Here is an 8,540-nt window from a genome sequence, read left to right as displayed (position 1 = left end):
GGCTAATGAGGCCTGGGGATCCTATTGGAATTGGGATCCTAAGGAAACTTGGGCATTTATTACTTGGACCATATTCGCAATTTATTTACATAGTAGAACAAATCCAAATTGGAAGGGTACGAATTCTGCACTTATAGCTTTGATAGGATTTCTTATAATTTGGATTTGTTATTTTGGTATAAATCTATTAGGAATAGGCTTACATAGTTATGGTTCGTTTACATTAACACCTAAATGATTACATAAAATAAAACCTTCATGAAATGAAGGTTTTTACTTTTATGTTTTATTTGAGAACCCCTTGAACGCCTTATCAAAGGGTTCTCAAAAATTCGAGATAGATCTAATTATACTTTTTTACTTATTTCTGCATTATATACTTTTTTACTTATTTCTGCATTAATAGAGCAGACGAGTAAAAAAAAGCAAACCTATTTAGGATAATAATTGGATAAGAGAGCCTCTACCCTGTCAACGGATAGGGAGAGAACAAAATCTGGATAAATACCAATTCCTATTACTGGTAAAAAGATACAGATTAAAATAAAGAGTTCTCGTGGTCCAGAATCCACAAAATTTGCGTTTGGAACATTAAATAGCTTGTATCCATAGAACATCTGGCGTAACATAGATAATAAATAAATAGGAGTTAATATCATTCCAATTGCCATTACAAAAGTAATTAGTGTTTTTGGCATTAACAGAAATTTTGGACTAGTAATTAGTCCAAAAAATACTACTAATTCTGCGACAAAACCACTCATTCCTGGTAAGGCAAGAGAAGCCATTGAAAAGCTACTAAACATGGTAAAAATTTTAGGCATTGGGATAGATATTCCCCCCAGTTCTTCGAGATAAACAAGACGCATTCTATCAGAAGCGGTTCCTGCCAAGAAAAAAAGTGTAGCACCAATAAATCCATGGGATAATATTTGTAAAATAGCTCCATTGAGTCCAATGTTGGTTATGGAACCAATTCCTATAATTATGAAACCCATGTGAGATACAGAGGAATAAGCTATTCTTTTTTTGAAATTTCGTTGACCAAGAGAAGTTGAAGCTGCATAGATTATTTGGATCGCTCCTATTATTACTAACCAGGGCGAAAATAGATAATGAGCATGAGGTAACAATTCCATGTTGATCCGAATCAATCCATATGCTCCCATCTTTAATAATATTCCCGCTAAAAGCATACATGTACTATAATGTGCTTCCCCATGGGTATCTGGTAACCACGTATGTAGGGGTATAATCGGCAATTTGACAGCATAAGCAATAAGGAAGCCAAAATATAAAAGTATTTCCAAGGTTGCAGGGTATGATTGATTAATTAATCTTTCCAAATCTAATCCTGGTTCGTTGGAACCATATAAGCCCATACCCAGAACTCCGATTAAGAAAAAAATGGAACCGCCTGCAGTATACAAAATAAACTTTGTAGCTGAATATAGACGCCTCTTCCCCCCCCACATGGATAAAAGTAAGTAAACAGGAATTAATTCTAACTCCCACATGATAAAAAAAAGTAAAAGGTCTCGCGAAGAAAATAATCCTATTTGACCACTATACATTGCGAGCATCAGGAAATAGAATAATCGCGAATTCCGTGTAATTGGCCAAGCTGCTAAAGTAGCTAAAGTAGTGATAAATCCTGTCAATAAAATAGATCCTAATGAAAGTCCATCGATTCCCAATCTCCAGTGGAAATCGAAGACATCTATCCATTTATAATCCTCCTTTAATTGGATTAAGGGATCCTCCAGTTGGAAATGATAACAGAACGCATAAGTCATTAGAAGGAATTCTAATAAACAAATAGATATAGTATACCACCTAACGACTTTGTTTCCCTTATGAGGTAAAAAGAAAATTAATGAACCTGCAAATATCGGCAAAACAACAAGTATTGTTAACCAAGGAAAATAACTCATGATAAAGTGATAAAGACAAGATACGTTTTGACCAGAAAAGCCCGTGCTCGATTATTTCGAGCACAGGCTTCTTCGGTAAAGAGGAATCAGACGATTCGAGTGAAGTTTTTTGTAACGTATCAATAAGATAGAGCCATGCTACGTGTTGTTTCAGGCCCTAAATAAACGCGGACACTTAAAAAATCTGTCGGGCAGGCAGATTCACATCTCTTACAACCCACACAATCTTCGGTTCTCGGCGCGGAAGCAATTTGCTTGGCTTTACATCCATCCCAGGGTATCATTTCTAATACATCTGTTGGACAAGCTCGTACACATTGAGTGCATCCTATACATGTATCGTAAATTTTTACGGAATGTGACATTGGATCTATAAATTTTTCTTTTCAACATAAAATTTTTCGATCTGGTAAAAATGAAATTAGTACTATAATGAGTCATATGTATTGTAGACACCAGACGAAGCAATGGTTTATCCAAACTTCAAAAAAAAAAATCTATTTTTTAATCTGTTTGTGAGAAAGCGTGAAGAGAGCCAAGAGACTTTAATTTTGGATTTCAACAATAAATAAGAAATAAGAAAGAATTTTACGAATTGTACAGACGAATTCGAATTAGCCAATAAATTGGCTATCGTCTTTTCAATATAAATTATTGCAATATTCAAATTGCAATATCAATGAATTACAAATACAAAAATTCATTTAAGTGAAAAAGAATACTATGCAATAATCTACTAAAAAAAATGGATATTCTCAAATAATACTAAGAAAATAGTATTGATTTCTATTTATTTTAATATGTGCGCCTTTGTTTAGAGGATTCTATGTCTAATTATTCAAAAGTCTAATTATTCAATAAATTAGATTGATTGATACGAGTGGATTTCCTATTACGATGGATGGAAGAAAGAATGGATAGTCCAATAGCGGCTTCAGCAGCTGCAAGGGCTATAACAAAAATTGCGAAAATATCTCCTTTTAATTGGCGACTATCAAATAGATCAGAAAATGTTACGAGATTTAGATTAATTGAATTCAGTATAAGTTCAAGACATATTAGAGCTCTAACCATGTTTCGGCTTGTGATCAATCCATAGATACCAATCGAAAATAAATAGACACTCAAAAAAAGTACATGCTCAAACATCATTAACTAACTCCTTATCAATCTCGATTCATTTCAATATGAGGGCAAGAATTGAACCGATTCAATTAATTACAATAGAACAATTACACAACAAAAGAAAAAAAAAAAAAAAAAAAAGGAGGTATTTGTTGGCAGTAGATGGATTTTACTAAATCAAAATTGTGATTCTTTAGTTATTTATTTTAGATTTGCAATTCTTATAATTTGTACTTTTTCTAAGTTTTCTTATTGCCGAGCCATAGTAATTGCACCTATTAAAGAAACTAGAAGAATTATGGAAATGAGTTCAAACGGAAGATAAAAATCGGTTGCTAAATGAATTCCAATTTGTTGAACATTATTTATGAGACCCTGTTCTACTATTTGGTTTGATCTTGTAGTCCAAAGAATTCCATACCACGACGTATCTGGGATAGTAGTCATTAGTGAAAAAACAATAGTTATACAAACGAGTGAAGTGAACCCATCTCCAATAGTCCAATAATTCTTATCTTTAGACCATTCTGAGCCATTTACGAACATTACAGCGAATATGATCAAGACATTTATGGCTCCCACATAAATAAGAAGTTGTGCGACAGCTACAAAGTAGGAATTTAATAAAAAATAGAATAAGGATATACAAACAAGAACTAATCCCAGCGAAAAGGCAGAATAAATGGGGTTGGTAAGTAATACTACTCCTAGACCCCCTAGTAGAAGAACAAATCCCCCAAATAGCATAAGAATCTCATGTATTGGTCCAGGTAAATCCATTATGGATAAAAAGAAATTAATAGTATAAAATTTTTCATGAACTGACTAAAACTAAAGGATTCAAGGAAGGAAAAAAGGATTAGGGTATTTTTTTGTGTATAAACTTATAGTTATAAATTATATTATATCACGAAAATCTAGTCTGATTTAAAATAAGAAATAATTTCCAATAAGCAGTAGTTTTTCGTTTTTCTTTATAGTTTAATTTTAAAGTTTAATAAAGAATTATTAGATTTTTATAACAGAAAGACAAAATCAAAGTTTAGTAATCAGTAATCGTTCTTGAATTCGAAGATTTTTCTTTGTTTATTTTACTTTCAGACGAATTCCTAATTGTTTGAATTGTGTAATCTCCCATTATGGAGATTGGTAACCGACTTAAAGCAATTTGATTGTAATTCAATTCATGACGATCATAGGTAGAAAGTTCATATTCTTCAGTCATTGATAAACAGCTTGTTGGACAGTACTCAACACAATTGCCACAAAATATACAAACTCCGAAATCAATACTATAATTAAGCAATTGTTTTCTTTTAATATCCTTTTCAAATCTCCAATCCACAACGGGTAAATCTATCGGACATACGCGAACACATACTTCACAAGCAATACATTTATCAAATTCAAAGTGGATTCGCCCTCGGAAACGCTCTGGTGTAATTGATTTTTCATAAGGGTAGTGAATCGTTATAGGTAAACGATTTGTGTGGGATAAGGTAGTTATGAAACTTTGACCTATGTACCTTGTAGCACGTATTGTTTGTTGACCATAACTCATGAACCCAGTTACCATAGGGAACATATTCATTCTAAATATCTATGAAAAAGATATGTTTCTTTCTCTTGTTTGAGAGAGCTTTTGTGTTGAAAATATTCTTACTATTATTGTATTATCTTATTTATAGTGAAACAAGTTGAGAAGAGGTTGTTAATAAGAGATTGCCCAGGGAAATAGGTAAAAGAAATTTCCATCCAAGATTTAATAACTGATCCATTCTCATCCTCGGTAAAGTCCATCTTATTGTGATAGAAATGAAGAGAAATAAATAAGCTTTAGTTAATGTAATAAATATACCCATTGTCATTTCCAAAATTCCAACTGCTTTATTCATTTGGAAAAAATCAAAAAAGGATATATAGGGAATAGATAAATTCCACCCGCCCAAGTAGAGAACTGTTACAAATAAAGAAGAAACTAATAAATTTAGGTAAGAAACAAGATAAAATAAACCATATTTGATACCGGAATATTCAGTTTGGTAACCTGCTACTAATTCTTCCTCCGCTTCTGGTAAATCAAAGGGTAATCTTTCACATTCTGCCAAAGAAGAAATTAAAAAAACCAGAAAACCTATAGGCTGACGCCAAATATTCCATCCAAAAAAACCGTATTTTGACTGTGCTTCAACTATATCAACTGTACTTGAACTGTTAGATAATCATAGTCGGTGATAACATCACAGTTCCCACCGCTATTTCAAAACCGTACATGAAACCTTAGCTTCATACGGCTTCTCTATGATCAGAAAAAGGAAAGGACTGTTTTGTTCCTAGCCCCGGGGGCGTAGATAGAATTAGATAAAATAAAATAGATTTGAAAGTCCTAAATTAGACCAAAGGAATTCCGTCTGCTAGAATAAGAAAAAGCGCTTCCGAATTGATCTCATCCTTTATAATATAATGAAAATTTTTCTTTGTTCAGTAATAACTTAATCTTGGAATAAAACACTTGTTACTTGTTATAGGAATTCAATTAATAAATGGAAAGAGTTGGGTATTAGTTCATGAGCAATTCTGCATGAATATGGATAGAGGAAGGAAATAATGAAAATTTTTTCTAGTGCACTCCATATCTTTTTTACTATTCTTCTTTCCCCAGGGAGGGGGTATTTAAAAAGAAAAAATGGATAAAGGGTTAATTCGTTCTTGATAGCCATTTCCTTAACAAGTGAATGGGAACATACTCTGGATCGGAATCCGAAGAAAGTACTACTTGATAATTTCTACAAATTGCAAGTCCTTATTATGATTCCTTTTATGGGCAAAAATCTCTAATGTTTTAGATTTTCCATTACTAATCCTTTATGTACTTTAGTGTTCCTAACCCTTCACTAACTTTTGGTGGATTCTTCTTATGGATTATTAAGTTATAGTAATAACTAGGAGTATTCTAGTAATGGAATTCCATATCGTGAATCCTTTATTCTTGGCCGCTTCAAGATATGATGACTAATTAAAAAATATCAACCTTGGGATAAAGAGTTTACACTGCTTATGTTTACTTCCACTTTTTTCTTGTACGTAGGAAATGAGATTTTTTCTTTTTACTACAAATTTATAAGCTGTTTTGTTTCACTCATATAGCTATCTAGTTTAACTTACCAACCCAAATACTAAATAAGAAAAGGAATATAAATAGTTAATGGATTTTATAGGAAAAAGATCTATTTTAACGAATCACACGTAGAGATATTGCTAGCACACAAAAAGTTAATGGTATTTCATAACTAATGGATTGAGCAGCAGCTCGTAGACCGCCTGAAAAAGAATATTTATTATTTGAGCTATATCCTGCCATAAGAAGACCAATAGGAGCTATACTTGAAATGGCAATCCATAAAAAAACACCAATACTAAGATCGGCTAAAACAAAATGATATCCCAAAGGGATAACTAAAAAACTTAATAAAACTGATATGACTGCTATAGAGGGTCCAATGCTAAATAAAGAAATATCTCCTCGGGATGGCAGAATATCTTCTTTAAAAAGTAGCTTAGTCCCATCTGCTATAGCTTGAAGCAGGCCCAGGGGGCCAGCATATTCAGGACCAATACGTTGTTGTATCGACGCAGATATTTCTCTTTCTAACCACACAATTACGAGTACCTCTATTGTTATTCCCAAAAGGAGGGTCAAAATGGGTAGAATCGATATCAGTCCATAGACTTCTTTTAATAATTCCAATTTCGAAAAAGAATTGATAGTTTCTACCTCTACCCTATCTATTATCATTTCAACGATCAACTTCCCCCATAATGATATCTATACTACCTAATATCGTCATGATATCAGCCAATTTCATTTTTTTAACTAGCTGAGGAAGAATTTGCAAATTAATAAACCCGGGTGGACGGATTTTCCATCTCCAGGGGAAAAGGCTATCATCTCCTACTAGATAAATCCCTAATTCACCTTTTGGGGCTTCTACTCTTACATAAAGCTCTTGTCTTGACAATTCAAAATTGGGCGAAGGTTTTTTACCAAGAAATTTATACTCAAAATCATTCCATTCAGAATTATTTTCTTTCTTAAAGCGTCGGACTTCTAAATTTTCATAAGGTCCTCCAGGAATTTTTTCTACAGCTTGTTGAATTATTTTGATGGATTCCCTCATTTCACCAATTCGTACTAAATAGCGAGCTAACGAATCCCCTTCTTTTTGCCATTGGACTTTCCAATCAAATTGGTTGTAAGACTCATAAGGATCTACTTTACGAAGATCCCATTGTATTCCAGAAGCTCGTAACATCGGTCCCGATAAGCCCCAATTTACTGCTTCTTCTCCGCTAATAAAACCTACTCCTTCAACTCGCTCTAAAAAAATTGGATTCTGTGTAATAAGTTGTTGATATTCAACAACTCCGCGTAAAAAATAATCACAGAAATCTAAACATTTATCGATCCATCCATAAGGTAGATCGGCGGCTACTCCTCCGATGCGAAAGTAATTGTGCATCATTCGCATACCTGTAGCAGCTTCAAATAGATCATATATTAATTCTCTCTCTCTAAAAATATAGAAAAAAGGAGTCTGTGCGCCGAGATCCGCCATAAAAGGTCCAAGCCATAGCAAGTGAGAAGCTATCCGGCTTAATTCTAACATAATTACCCTAATATAGCTGGCTCTTTGTGGTATTTGAATATTCTCCAAGAATTCTGGTGCATTTACTGTTATTGCTTCTGTAAACATAGTAGCTAAATAATCCCACCTTGTTACATAAGGTAAGTATTGTATAATAGTTCGGTTTTCCGCGATTTTTTCCATTCCTCTGTGTAAATACCCTAATATGGGTTCACAATCAATAACATCCTCACCATCGAGAGTAACGATCAGTCGAAGAACACCATGCATTGATGGGTGTTGAGGGCCCATATTGACTATCATGAGATCTTTTCTTGTAAGCGGTAGACTCATATCCTTTCTTCCTTAATTCATTATTCCATGAAAATGGATTATTCCATGAATTCCTCAAAGCGAGGCTCATCAAAATGAAAAATCTAAGACTACTATAAGACTACTAAAAAAATAATAAAACAAGAAAAAAATTTGAACGATTAAATTACTGCTCCCGAATATTCAACTGACCGATTAATTTCTTATAACGTACTCTATTTTTCTTTGCCAAATAAGCCAGCAAACGTCGACGTTTTCCCAAAAGTCTTCGTAGACCTCTTTCCGATGAAAAATCTTTTTTGTGTAATTCCAAATGTGAAGCAAGTCTCCGTATCTTATTGGTGAAACTGAATACTTGAAATTCAACAGAACCCCTGTTTTCTTCTTTTTCTTCTTTAACCATAAATCCAAAAATTTTTCTACCTCCTTTCTTTTTCATGTATTTTTCTGATCAGGAAAAATACAAAATTATGTCAGTTATTTTGAAGTTATTCTAATCTCGTACACACACAAATTTGCAATT

This window comes from Triticum urartu, unplaced genomic scaffold, assembly GCF_056163025.1.
Source record: "Triticum urartu cultivar PI428250 unplaced genomic scaffold, HENAU_Tu73 scaffold1670, whole genome shotgun sequence".
NCBI classification, from domain to species: domain Eukaryota; kingdom Viridiplantae; phylum Streptophyta; class Magnoliopsida; order Poales; family Poaceae; genus Triticum; species Triticum urartu.
The sequence above is the reverse complement of the archived record's forward strand: the minus strand, read 5'-3'. Positions refer to the sequence as shown.